Here is a 16304-nt window from a genome sequence, read left to right on the forward strand (position 1 = left end):
AGATCAACGAATCCAACTCAAATAGCGAAAATGTTCATGAGGCTTTCTTCCCTGAATTTTGGAATGTCAACTTCAACGAAAAATTTGGAAAGTAAAACACTTAACGTTTTCAGTTGTAAGTTAACATATAACATGTTAAATTAAGATACACTCATCATAGAGAAAAATGTCTAAGGCAAGCAAATTTCGTAATAGTTTCGAAAATTCCGATTTCGAATAGATTACGGGAAAAAAGTTTTTTGAAAGGACAGCTAAGGAAACGGACCGTTTTAAGACATTAAACCTTAAATCTTAGTATACAACACTTTACAAATATCATAATGCACATTTTTAATAAAGGTAATATGTTTTCTATGGTGATATACAACTCATAAAACAAATGCCAAGGATTGTTCTCAAAATCTGTTTATTTGATTTTCAGACACGCCGTAAAAATGACAGCCATTGTAAGACCTTGTAAGATTGAGATATAATTACAGTTTTTAAACCTGACAGTTTACATTTGTCTGAATTCATATAATGTATACTGTGAAGTAGGAACATGACAGAATGGAATTGTTTGGTGTAACAAACTGATCCTACACTTAAGCTATTTAATGAACGATATCGTTACATGGTTTTATTACAAATGTTTTCGAAATATTCATTGCTGATTGTTTATAGATCTTCCATATTGGTATCGTCCGAGACTGAAATTCCTCAGACAACCCTTTTCCGACCTAAAATTGAAGCCCTAACTGAACAGACATTAATGGATATCTTTAAACTCACACAACATGAATAGGAATTAATTATGAAAATGTTTACAATACTTGCGCTACAAATTTGCGTACGTAAGATCAAAGAATCCAATTCCAATGACAAACATGTTCATGAGGCTTTCTTCCCTGAATTCTGAAATGTCAACTTCAAAGAAATGTTTGGAAAGAAAAACACTTAATGTTTTTAGTTGTAATTTAACATATAACATGTTTAATGTAGATAAACTCATCAAAGAGAAAAAGAGAAAACGATATAAGACAATTCAATTTCCGTAATACTTTTGAAAATTCCGATTTCTAATAGATTACGGGAAAATAGGTTTTCAAAAGACAGTTACGGAAACGGACCTTTTAAGACATTAACATTAAATCTTATTAAACAACACTTTACAAATAGGATATTAGACGTTTACCTTTCATGAAGGTAATATGTTGTCTAAGTGTTATATTACTCATAAAAAATGACAAGGATTGTTTTTGAAATCTGTTTTTTTTATTTTCAGACCTAGCCGTAAAAGTGACAGACTTTGCATGATTGGGTAATGTTGGGTAATGTTTACAGATTTTCAATCTGACATTTTACACTTACCGAACTCTTATAATGTATACTGTGAAGTGGGAACATGACAGAATGGAATTGTTTGGTGTAACAAACTGCTACTACACTTTTAAAATATTTAATGAAGGATATCGTTGCTTTTTTTTTTATCACAACTGTTTTCGAAGCGCTCATCTTAGATTGTTTATAAGTCTTCAATATTGGTATATTCAGGGCTGAAATTCCTGAAACACACCTTTTCCCATAAACATATTTAAATCTGAGGAAATTGAAATTCCATTATTGTTTCGAACATCAAGACTTCGAATCGATTACGACTAGTTTTTCGAGGAAAAGCTACAGAAACGAACTTTTAATGATGCAACAATGAAAAATAACACGTCAAAATCTTTTTATCAATGAAATATGTTGTCTCCGGTGATATTATAAAAAATACCATGGATTGTTTTTTAAAATCTCTTTATTTGATTTTTAGACACGCCGTAAAAGAGACAGTCATTGTTAGACCTTGTACGATTATAATAACAGTTTTTAAATTTGACATTTTACATTAGTCTGAACTCTTATAATGTATACTGTGTAGTGGGAACATGGCAGTATGGAATTGTTTGATGTAGCAAACTGCTATTCAACTTAAAACATTTAATGAAATATATCGTAACTTTGATTTATTACAAATGTTTTCGAAACATTTTGTACCGATTGTTTATAAATCTAAACTTTTGGTATCTTCAGGAATTAAAATTCCCGAGTCACTCCAATTCTCGCTCAAAAAATTGAAACAATTGAAGCTCTAACCAAAGAATTTTAGTCTGTAATAGATACTTGTAAATGCAACATCATGACCAGCATCTAATTTTGAAAACAAAAATGTTTACAAATGCTAGCGATACAATTTTGCGTAGGTAAGATCAGAATTCAATTCCAATAAAAAAAATGTTCACGAGGCTTTCCTCCCTGAATTCTGGAATGTCAACTAGAAACGACTTGTAGTTTTCAGTTGTAAGTTTTACATTTAACATGTTTAGTGAAGATACACTCACCATAGATAAAAGGAGAAAACAATAAAGGCAATTGATAATCTATAACAGTTTCGAAAATTGAGATTTCGAATCGATAATGACAAAATTAATATGGATTTTGAAGAAAAGCTTTGGAAAAGGACTTTTTATGACATTTGATTTTAAATCTTATTATACGAAATGGTTTCTAAATTTGATTCTGAAGATATACCTGTTACAATGCAAAAATGAAAGATAAAACTTTACCAATAGCATAATTGACCTGTTCTTTTTATAAAGGTAATATGATGTTTATGGTGATATATTACACATAAAAGAAATGCCAAGGATTGTTTTCAAAATCTGTTTATTTGATTTTTTCAGACATCGCCGTCAAAGTGACAGACCTTTTAAGACTTTGTAAAATTAATTTATAATTACATTTTGTTTTTAAATCTGACATTTTACACTTGTCCGAACTCTCATAATGTATACTGTGAACAGGGAACTTGATAGAAGGAAATTGTTTGGTGTAACACACGGCTCCTACACCTAAAATATTTAATGAAAAATATCGTAACTAGTTGTTATTAAAAATGTATTTGAAAAGCTAATACTAACAATGACCACTGCCCTTTCCTCGATCTTGATATCTATATCATTAACGGGAAGCTTAATACAAACAATTATGATAAAAGAGATGATTTTTCATTTCCTATTGTTAATTATCCATTTTTAGATGGTGACGTTCCCTTGTCACCATCTTTTGGTGTTTATATATCTCAACTTGAACGATTCGCTCGTGTATGTAACAACGTGTTAGATTTTAGCGAGAGAAATTTATGTATTACTGAAAAATTATTACACCAGGGTTTTCGATATCACCATCTGGTCAAAACATTTACTAAATTTTATCACCGGTATAAGGAAATAATTCGTAAAATTAATATAACTCAACATTCAGACACCTTATACCTTCAAGTATTTTACATCCATTTTTTTATGTTAATATTCTTTACAAAGCACAAAAATGTCATTATTCACATCAAAAGCTTGCAAAACCTTTAAGCAGACTTATTAAGAAGGGATATAGTTACGATACTGTTGTCCGGTCATTAAAGATTGCATATTCTGGTTTTAATATTGATTCACGTATAGGGTCTTTGCATCGGAACTAAACACATTTTTTATTTAAAAGAAACATGTTGTTGGCATGACACGGGTTACGTTCTTCTCATATATTTTATGATAGTATGATACTAAACCCCGAACGGGAGGGATTGTGCTTGATATTCATATGATGAAGACATAATCTTTCAATCAGTTTAATTGAGGTCTGGATCTGCTAGTAGTCTGTTGTTATTTTTGTATTATTGTCATTTTATTTATTTTCTTTTGTTACATCTTTTGACATCGGACTCGAACTTCTCTTGAACTGAATTTTAATGTGCGTATTGTTATGCGTTTGCTTTTCTACATTGGCTAGAGGTATAGGGGGAGGGTTGAGATCTCATAAACATGTTTAACCCCGCCGCAATTTTGCGCCTGTCCCAAGTCAGGAGCCTCTGGCCTTTGTTAGTCTTGTATGATTTTTAATTTTAGTTTCTTGTGTATATTTGACGTCCATTATCACTGTACTAGTAAACATATTTTTAGGGGCCAACTGAAGGACACCTACGGGTGCGGGAATTCTCGCTACATTGAAGACCCATTGGTGGCCTTCGGCTGTTGTTTGCTCTATGGTCGTGTTGTTGTCGCTTTGACACATTCCCCATTTCCTTTCTCAATTTTATTACTGATTGTTTATAGATATTTAATATTGGTATCTTCATTGACTGAAATTCCTCAGTCTCTCCCTTACTAAACCCAAAAATTTAAGCTTCTGAAGCTCTAACTGAAGAAATTAAGTCTTTAATGAATACTTTTCAACTCAAAATATCATGAACAGCGGTTAATATTTGAAAAAATGAAAAAAAACGTGGATAAATCATATATATTTCAAGCATTTTGTTTTATCAGAGAGCAAAAAAGATTTTTTTTTTTTACTTTTGATTTTAATTAGAATATGTGTAGCATTAAGTTTCTCAAAGTTTTGTATATAGACAGTATCATACGTTAAATAGGCAACCTGTTTAATGAAGATATACTCGTCATACATATAATGAGAAAAAATTAAGGCAATTTATATTCTGTATTAGTTTCGAAAATTGAGATTTGGAATCGATAATGACAAAATTAATATGAATTTTGAAGAAAAGCTTTGGAAAAGGACTTTTTATGACATTTGATTTTAAATCTTATTATACGAAATGGTTTCTAAATTTGATTCTGAAGATATACCTGTTACAATGCAAAAATGAAAGATAAAACTTTACCAATAGCATAATTGACCTGTTCTTTTTATAAAGGTAATATGATGTTTATGGTGATATATTACACATAAAAGAAATGCCAAGGATTGTTTTCAAAATCTGTTTATTTGATTTTTTCAGACATCGCCGTCAAAGTGACAGACCTTTTAAGACTTTGTAAAATTAATTTATAATTACATTTTGTTTTTAAATCTGACATTTTACACTTGTCCGAACTCTCATAATGTATACTGTGAACAGGGAACTTGATAGAAGGAAATTGTTTGGTGTAACACACGGCTCCTACACCTAAAATATTTAATGAAAAATATCGTAACTAGTTGTTATTAAAAATGTATTTGAAAAGCTAATACTAACAATGACCACTGCCCTTTCCTCGATCTTGATATCTATATCATTAACGGGAAGCTTAATACAAACAATTATGATAAAAGAGATGATTTTTCATTTCCTATTGTTAATTATCCATTTTTAGATGGTGACGTTCCCTTGTCACCATCTTTTGGTGTTTATATATCTCAACTTGAACGATTCGCTCGTGTATGTAACAACGTGTTAGATTTTAGCGAGAGAAATTTATGTATTACTGAAAAATTATTACACCAGGGTTTTCGATATCACCATCTGGTCAAAACATTTACTAAATTTTATCACCGGTATAAGGAAATAATTCGTAAAATTAATATAACTCAACATTCAGACACCTTATACCTTCAAGTATTTTACATCCATTTTTTTATGTTAATATTCTTTACAAAGCACAAAAATGTCATTATTCACATCAAAAGCTTGCAAAACCTTTAAGCAGACTTATTAAGAAGGGATATAGTTACGATACTGTTGTCCGGTCATTAAAGATTGCATATTCTGGCTTTAATATTGATTCACGTATAGGGTCTTTGCATCGGAACTAAACACATTTTTTATTTAAAAGAAACATGTTGTTGGCATGACACGGGTTACGTTCTTCTCATATATTTTATGATAGTATGATACTAAACCCCGAACGGGAGGGATTGTGCTTGATATTCATATGATGAAGACATAATCTTTCAATCAGTTTAATTGAGGTCTGGATCTGCTAGTAGTCTGTTGTTATTTTTGTATTATTGTCATTTTATTTATTTTCTTTTGTTACATCTTTTGACATCGGACTCGAACTTCTCTTGAACTGAATTTTAATGTGCGTATTGTTATGCGTTTGCTTTTCTACATTGGCTAGAGGTATAGGGGGAGGGTTGAGATCTCATAAACATGTTTAACCCCGCCGCAATTTTGCGCCTGTCCCAAGTCAGGAGCCTCTGGCCTTTGTTAGTCTTGTATGATTTTTAATTTTAGTTTCTTGTGTATATTTGACGTCCATTATCACTGTACTAGTAAACATATTTTTAGGGGCCAACTGAAGGACACCTACGGGTGCGGGAATTCTCGCTACATTGAAGACCCATTGGTGGCCTTCGGCTGTTGTTTGCTCTATGGTCGTGTTGTTGTCGCTTTGACACATTCCCCATTTCCTTTCTCAATTTTATTACTGATTGTTTATAGATATTTAATATTGGTATCTTCATTGACTGAAATTCCTCAGTCTCTCCCTTACTAAACCCAAAAATTTAAGCTTCTGAAGCTCTAACTGAAGAAATTAAGTCTTTAATGAATACTTTTCAACTCAAAATATCATGAACAGCGGTTAATATTTGAAAAAATGAAAAAAAACGTGGATAAATCATATATATTTCAAGCATTTTGTTTTATCAGAGAGCAAAAAACATTTTTTTTTTTTACTTTTGATTTTAATTAGAATATGTGTAGCATTAAGTTTCTCAAAGTTTTGTATATAGACAGTATCATACGTTAAATAGGCAACCTGTTTAATGAAGATATACTCGTCATACATATAATGAGAAAAAATTAAGGCAATTTATATTCTGTATTAGTTTCGAAAATTGAGATTTGGAATCGATAATGACAAAATTAATATGGATTTTGAAGAAAAGCTTTGGAAAAGGACTTTTTATGACATTTGATTTTAAATCTTATTATACGAAATGGTTTCTAAATTTGATTCTGAAGATATACCTGTTACAATGCAAAAATGAAAGATAAAACTTTACCAATAGCATAATTGACCTGTTCTTTTTATAAAGGTAATATGATGTTTATGGTGATATATTACACATAAAAGAAATGCCAAGGATTGTTTTCAAAATCTGTTTATTTGATTTTTTCAGACATCGCCGTCAAAGTGACAGACCTTTTAAGACTTTGTAAAATTAATTTATAATTACATTTTGTTTTTAAATCTGACATTTTACACTTGTCCGAACTCTCATAATGTATACTGTGAACAGGGAACTTGATAGAAGGAAATTGTTTGGTGTAACACACGGCTCCTACACCTAAAATATTTAATGAAAAATATCGTAACTAGTTGTTATTAAAAATGTATTTGAAAAGCTAATACTAACAATGACCACTGCCCTTTCCTCGATCTTGATATCTATATCATTAACGGGAAGCTTAATACAAACAATTATGATAAAAGAGATGATTTTTCATTTCCTATTGTTAATTATCCATTTTTAGATGGTGACGTTCCCTTGTCACCATCTTTTGGTGTTTATATATCTCAACTTGAACGATTCGCTCGTGTATGTAACAACGTGTTAGATTTTAGCGAGAGAAATTTATGTATTACTGAAAAATTATTACACCAGGGTTTTCGATATCACCATCTGGTCAAAACATTTACTAAATTTTATCACCGGTATAAGGAAATAATTCGTAAAATTAATATAACTCAACATTCAGACACCTTATACCTTCAAGTATTTTACATCCATTTTTTTATGTTAATATTCTTTACAAAGCACAAAAATGTCATTATTCACATCAAAAGCTTGCAAAACCTTTAAGCAGACTTATTAAGAAGGGATATAGTTACGATACTGTTGTCCGGTCATTAAAGATTGCATATTCTGGCTTTAATATTGATTCACGTATAGGGTCTTTGCATCGGAACTAAACACATTTTTTATTTAAAAGAAACATGTTGTTGGCATGACACGGGTTACGTTCTTCTCATATATTTTATGATAGTATGATACTAAACCCCGAACGGGAGGGATTGTGCTTGATATTCATATGATGAAGACATAATCTTTCAATCAGTTTAATTGAGGTCTGGATCTGCTAGTAGTCTGTTGTTATTTTTGTATTATTGTCATTTTATTTATTTTCTTTTGTTACATCTTTTGACATCGGACTCGAACTTCTCTTGAACTGAATTTTAATGTGCGTATTGTTATGCGTTTGCTTTTCTACATTGGCTAGAGGTATAGGGGGAGGGTTGAGATCTCATAAACATGTTTAACCCCGCCGCAATTTTGCGCCTGTCCCAAGTCAGGAGCCTCTGGCCTTTGTTAGTATTGTATGATTTTTAATTTTAGTTTCTTGTGTATATTTGACGTCCATTATCACTGTACTAGTAAACATATTTTTAGGGGCCAACTGAAGGACACCTACGGGTGCGGGAATTCTCGCTACATTGAAGACCCATTGGTGGCCTTCGGCTGTTGTTTGCTCTATGGTCGTGTTGTTGTCGCTTTGACACATTCCCCATTTCCTTTCTCAATTTTATTACTGATTGTTTATAGATATTTAATATTGGTATCTTCATTGACTGAAATTCCTCAGTCTCTCCCTTACTAAACCCAAAAATTTAAGCTTCTGAAGCTCTAACTGAAGAAATTAAGTCTTTAATGAATACTTTTCAACTCAAAATATCATGAACAGCGGTTAATATTTGAAAAAATGAAAAAAAACGTGGATAAATCATATATATTTCAAGCATTTTGTTTTATCAGAGAGCAAAAAAGATTTTTTTTTTTACTTTTGATTTTAATTAGAATATGTGTAGCATTAAGTTTCTCAAAGTTTTGTATATAGACAGTATCATACGTTAAATAGGCAACCTGTTTAATGAAGATATACTCGTCATACATATAATGAGAAAAAATTAAGGCAATTTATATTCTGTATTAGTTTCGAAAATTGAGATTTGGAATCTATTACGACAGAATAGTTTTTTGAAGGAAAGCTTAAGCAACGAACGCTTTACGACATTTAAGCTAACTTTTTTTTTATACAACGTTGTTTCTAAATGTGATTCTGAAGATATTCTTGTGACAAATGACAGTTTACAAATAGCATAGTGAACTTTTTCTTTTTATAGAGGTAATATGGTGTTTACGGTGATATTTTACTCATAAACGAAATGCCAAAGATTGTTTTCGAAATCTGTTCATTTGTTTTTCAGACGTACCCGTGAAATTGACAGACCTTGTATCACCTTGTAAGATTGATAAATAAATGCAATTTTTAGATCTGACATTTTACACTTGTCCGAGCTCTTATGATGTATACTGTGAAGTGGGAACATGACAGTATGGAAATGTTTGGTGTAACAATGAATGATATCGTATCTTTGTTTTAATAAAAATATTTCGAAATTTCAGTACTGATTGTTTATCGATCTTCAGTATTGGTGTCTCTAGAAAATGAAATTCCTTAGACACCCTCTCCTCCCCAAAATAATATTTAAATCTAAGAAAATTGACATCCGTTATTGCTTTGAAAATTAACGACATAATAGTTTTCGAAGGAAAGCATTGGAAACAGATTTATTCATGACATTGAAAATTAAATCTTATTATATTTTCAAATTTGGTTCTGGAGATATACCTGTTACATTGCAACAATAACAAATACAAATACACTTTGTAAATATTATAATAAACATGCTCTTTTATGAAGGTATATGATCTCTATGATGATATATTACTTATAAATGAAATGCCAAGGATTATTTTATGTTTATTTTATTTTAAGACATCGCTCTTAACTTGACAGACCTTGTATTATGAGTATTTAATTCTTTTAACAGTTTCAAAATCTGACATTTTACATTTGCACGAACTCACATAATGTATACTGTGAAGTGGAAACATGACAGTATGGAATTGTTTGAAGTAACACACAACTCATACACTTTTGAAATATTTAATGAAAGAGATAGTAACTTTGTGTTATTACACATGTATTCGAAACATTCAGTACTGACTGTTTGTAAATCTTCAATATTGGTATTTTAAGACATTGTAAATCCTGAGACACCACTTTTCCCATCCTAAAAAAATAATCAATCGAAGCTCTTTACTGGATACTTCTAAACTAACACATGATGAACAGTGGCTTTTATCAAAGAAGGAAATGTTTACAAATGTTTGCGCTACAATTTCGCAAACGTTATACTAACGACAAATGTGGAAGGGGAAATGTATCCTATATTTGTAACTGTCTTATCGTTGGATAAAGAAGTATTCGAATGTAAACTTGAATATAAAATTGAAGTCATATCTTTTAATATATGAAGACAGCAATCAAGAGTTGTTTGAAAATAAACTCATCATAGATACCAGGACTAAATTTTGTATATACGCCAGACGCGCGTTTCGTCTACACAAGACTCATCAGTTACGCTCGAATCCAAAAAAGGTTAAAAAGGCCAAATAAAGTACGAAGGTTATAGAATATTAGTGTTCTAGGTGACAACTGTTGTGTTATTAATGCAGGGCAGGAAAGGAGCAAGCCACAAATAACCTAGAAGATCAGATAATATGATTCCTAGTAATTGCCCTAGTAGGTTCATGTAGCTTTGCTCTAGTTTTTTATGTGATGTTGTGTAGAATCGGATTTTTTCTTTTTGTCGTTTATAATGTTTTTAATCATTATCTTATTTGGTTCTTTAGCTTTGATTACTATGATTTTGTATCTATTTTGTATGATTTCCGTAACAACATCGCAAGAAGCTTCAAATGGTGTTAAAACATTAAGTCAAAGAAAGTTAGTCGATTATAGAGATAAAAACCAAGACAAACAGGCAAACACGTGATGGAAATCTCGACTTTTAAAAATCGTGGATCCAAGCGAATGCGATTCTCGTTCATTTCAAGTCTAATATTTTGTATGACAAAGCATGATGTTATTCACATGTATTTCATTTTGTTCTGTTATTTATTTTTCTGTATGTAATTGGGAAGACGTTGTAAGTTGAATTTACTGATGCGTGATCTTTTTGTCACTGTTATATGGAAAATTCAATGTTTTGAAAATATATGGTTGACCAACACATATTTATTTAAGCAAGGTAAACGTATACGATTTCTGGTGACATGTACTATGAATATAATAGCAATAAATCGATTTCAATACCCGTCATGTGCATTAAATATTCCAGATCAAAGCTACTAAACCATTGAGAAATGAAAATAAAATATTCTTGAAAGGCTTGAATTTCAGATCTTGCAGTTTTAGGGGTCAAGTAATGGCTCATATCATAACCCATTCGTTAGCTTTATCAAATGATAGCAGTATATAAATATAAAAAAAAACATGGAGATAGGATTGATACGTCGATGAGACAAACACCATAAGTCATCTCGTTACTCTATAATCGAAAGTAAACGTATAAAAAGATGTAATATAAACCAGTCAAAGACAAAATATTATTTCACTGCAATTTATTTTTAAACGTGCAAGTAAGTTCTACAAATTGAAAACATTCCTTTTTTCCACTTTTACTGAGATTTGATATACCGATATTTACTTCCATATTTTGTTTATGTGTTATATGGAGAACTACTTAATTGTTTGTACCTGGCAACAAAATTATTTTTAAATTGCAATTACATTAGAATACCAGCATGACTGTCAATAAATCACTTCACTGACACTCATTATACTCATCCACTCAATAATATTTGTTTACCCAACTATTATTAATTGATTGCTTGTGGTGACTCAAAATTTTCTATATATATCCTGTTATTCGTACCGCATCTAGAATGCAAAATCATTTCGTTTTTCCGGTCTTCGATTTGCAACCGGATGCAGTCTCACACTGGTGAAGTCTACCATATCTGTAGTTGTTTACAAATCTTGTGATGTATCAAAATAGCCATGATAAATCCGCAACAAAATCATCATAAACAGTTTTACGGAGTAATTTTTCCACATTTCGAAGTCCATTTTCTTGTGCATAATCAAAAGCTGTCTTGCCAAATACATCTTGGAGTTGAATGTATGCCCCTTCTGCAAGTAAAAAAGTTACAAATCTTATTATGTCATCCTCATCTGCCTTTGCTTGACAAACATGCATAAGAACGGTTGTCTTTGTAGCGTCCTTATAATTAAAACAGCGTTCAGCATTGATCATTATCATTGCATCATCAAAATGACCATCTGATATGCAATTCCAGATATAATGTTTCCTTTCTGAAAGTCTTTTTCTTGAATGCAGGTTTTGTTTTTTCAGCTTCTTTATCATTCTTTGAGCTACGGTAAAGAATTTCATATTTTAAAATACCAGTTGACAAAAGGAAGCTCTAAAATAAATGGTTAGAATAACTCAAATGAAAATTGTTTATAAAGCATTACCATTTCCTTATTTGAATTTTCTTCACACGTTTATTAATTTGCCCATATCAAGTTGCAGACCATAAGTTATTAAATTGAGGTTACACCTACTCAGCTATGACTAATATAAGAATTTAATAATGTTCATCAAGGATATCTGTTTTAGTAATATCATGTCCTAAGAATGCTACAGGTTATTAAATGTCAAATTGGTGGTAATTAATCAAACCTTCGTCATGACAATTTTTCACTGATGTGTGATAATAACAAATGACTAAGATATATTATATGTGCATCTAACTACACTAAAATTTCCTATGAAGAGGTGAAGAATGAAATACAATTGAAAACTGTCTACAAAAATTCCAGACGAAAGTTAACATTTCTAAGCTGTATATAGAGTTCTTTAATTTCTTACCATTTCCACTGTATACATTGTTAATATCAGACAATTAAAAAAAAAAGAATATACAGGAATTATATTATTTGTACAAACAAAAAGTTTTATAATGGTTGCTCCATGTGCAGAACTAAAAAGAAGGAGTGTATATTGAGGGGGCCATCGGAGATCAAAAGTCAATAGAATACAAGCAAAACCACTAAGTAAAGAGTGACATCCTAATACCTTATCAACAAAAGACTTATAAAAAAGAAGATGTGGTATGATTGCCAATGAGACAACTGTCAACAAGAGACCAAAATGACACAGACATTAACAACTGTAGGTCACCGTACGGCCTTAGCTTGTTATAAGAGAACAGATTATTTCCTCTACATTATCTTATTTGTAGATCTTGTCTTGCTTGTCATTTTTGTCTGTTTATGTTGCTATCTATTTATTATTTTTTTTAAGAAATACGGCAAAAACGTAAAATATTGTAAAATTCATCTTCAAAGGGCAATAACTCTCATAAGGACTAGCAGTGATTTGTTATTTTTATCAATATTCAATTACTCTGTCAAAAGTGTCTGCATTTATTTGCCAACATCTTCATACTGAACCTAATGAAGTTCTACCATGTATAGAGCACTTTAATAATTTACACAAATTATGATTTTCACAATAATAAGAGAGTAAAAATGCTGATGAAGTACTAGAATAAAATGTTTGACTAAAAAAAAAATAATATAAAAAGAACAATCCGATTTGTATATATTTTTTTTCATATCAATCAATATATATGTAACTGCTAGTATTTGTAAGCTGTCAGTTGATTTGTAAATTTATTTTCAATGGTTAATTTTTCCTTAAAAAAACTATATCTATCTTGAAAATTGGTTAAAAACTACTATAAAAGTCCAGACGATCTTATTGTTTAATTAACGTAAAGAAGTACAATGAACATCGCTCCTTTCCCATTCTATTTGAACATGTTGAACATCGGTAAACAGCTAATGGATTAATGTATACTGACTACGTTATCTTCACAAAACCTCATAGACAGAATGATAGGTAGCCTGGTTTTCAACTTTGTATTTGTTTTGCTTTTTAACTATTTTGATCTGAGCGTCACTGGTGAGTCTTATGTAGACGAAACGCGCGTCTGGCGTTTAAAATGATAATCCTGGTACTTTTGATAACTATTTATAGATGTTCGAATATTCATCTTTCTAAATATCATAACTATAGTAAAGAAATTAAATTAACGGTACCAATTTTCTTGCACCAGATGCGCATTTCGACAATACATGTCTCTTCAGTGATGCTCGTGGCCTAAATATTTGAGTAAAGGATGATCTTAAACACTATTGCAATGACGTATATTTGACTAGGGGCATCATTAAGATATTGATTCAGAAATATTCTAAAAATCTATTGCAAAATGTTCAATATCAGTTATTTCAATTCAGTAGTAATATATTTTGAAGATTTTTCATCGGCCTACACTGTTACTAATCTTCATCTTCAATTTCAAAATGACATTTACCTTCTTCAAACTCATGTGCATATACACTCTTGATCTTAGAAAGCTTAAGAATTAAAACCGAATGATTACAAGAATCGACGAAGCGTACACGTTTTATTTGTATATTTATAATATTTTCTCCATTGGTTAAAATCTTTTAAAATTAATAAAGAAATGATACAAGATGTATCTGCTTGTGATTTCCTGATTGAAATTCCAATGTATACAGTGAACAGTCGAATCAGATATCAACAAGTGTACATGTTGTTACAACAATAGTTTATTTTGTCTTGATTAAACTCTATAATTTTTGAAAAATTAAAATAAATCAGTTGTTTTCCCAAAAATTGTCAAACCGAAAGAAAAACGATTAATTTCGTTATCGTTATAAAACATTTTTTTTTACATTTACCGACGACCTGTAGCTTTGTAAGTTCTCCGTGACTCGACGACCCGTAGCTTTGAATTCTCTGTGACTGACCAATACTATTGATCGTATTTGAGAAAAAAATAGATTCATATTTTTCGAATTTTTACAAAAGATGTTACGATTTCATTTAAGATTCTCCTACGCTCATCTGTTTTAATTTAAATCAATTTCAATATACTAAAGTTTTGTTTAATTACTTTGGATTACTTTGATGCGCATGTTTAAGTTATAGATAATGCATATTTAAAGGTTTTTCTTGTCGTAGAACACACCGAGGGTCAGGATTGATCAAATGAAAGACCGACCATAGGGAGGCCTTTTTTTTTTAGCAATCCTGACACCACGAGGTGTGTTCTACGACAAGAAAAACCTTAAAATATGCATTATCTGACTTATATACCGTAAAAAAAATACAATCTTTTTATAAAGATTTGCAAAATTTAGTATCCTATTTTACTGACAACACTAAAGTGGGATATTCCTTTCTAATACATCCAGGTTTTAATACGCCATACGGCTCATTTAGAATGTGAAATAAAACTCACAAATGAATCTAGATATAAACCTTTTAAAAAATATTATCCATACACAATACAAATATTACTGTAACTGCATGAAGTAAGACACACATGTTTTGTTACCATCCGATAACGGTGTATGACAAATACAAGACACGTTGTAAGTAGTTTATTGTACCACTTAGTTTATGGAAAAGGAGGAGGGGTATGTTTTGTTTTCTATTTGTAATGCCATTTCTATCGCGGAAAAGTGGTTATTTTTTTAACAATTTTAATTGAATCGAATGAAAAATTCAGAAATATTGTCTTTTGAAAAGCAATACATTTTATTAACAGATAATCAGGATATAATTATGTACCCTCCGCACCTGACCCTTTTCTAAGTTACGTTAATGTTATGAAATAGAATATTAGATTATCTTATTAGTTGATCATTTGATAGAGTAAAAAGTATACATAAATTTAAAAAAGTTAAGAACTGACACGAAGACGAATATAAATACATGTACGGCACAGTATGATTTCCTATTCAGCGTTTATCGTCCTGAACATGCATGAAATATTTGCCACTGGACGTTAAGCAAGCAACCAAAAATCAATCAACCTATTCATTGTGACTATAAGATTTTCAAAATCTAACACACGAATATGTTAAATCTGGCTTTTTATTTATGAAAGTCTATATTAAAATTCATCTCACATATATGATAATGTTTCTTTATTGTAGCGATTAATTAACAAAACTACTCGTTATTTGTTTCTAAAATTAAAATGCGGGCAATGAAGGTTTCTTTGACATCTATCATCGATTGAACTTTAAAAAATAAATTTCCAAATCGGCAATAAAAAACTATCAGACAAATAAAATTTTGAAGTAAATTATAGATTGCATTTTTATCAAGGAAAATAATGACCTCACACAGGTCATTTTTTTATGCCTTTGAGCATATTTCATTGAAACATGGTATCGTCCGGGTTGATTCTGAAAAAAGAATGACCTGTCGTTCTGAAAGAAAATAACTCCATATAGGTATATAAACTGTTTTTATTCTGTTTTATTGTTTTTGTTATGTTTTGTTATTGTTACACAACTATTGTCTCCCAGATTTTCAATTTTACCATTTAAATTCACCAAATTAATACATAGAATGCAATTTGAAAATCCTATTTGAAGAAGAAAAGGTGTGTACATGTTGTAGCAGGCAGACATTTCTTTTCTAGCTTTTTAGACACGACTAAAAACAGGATATATTTCCAGACTGTCCTAAAATGTAAATCCTATA

This window comes from Mytilus galloprovincialis, chromosome 5 (assembly GCF_965363235.1).
Source record: "Mytilus galloprovincialis chromosome 5, xbMytGall1.hap1.1, whole genome shotgun sequence".
Taxonomy (NCBI): domain Eukaryota; kingdom Metazoa; phylum Mollusca; class Bivalvia; order Mytilida; family Mytilidae; genus Mytilus; species Mytilus galloprovincialis.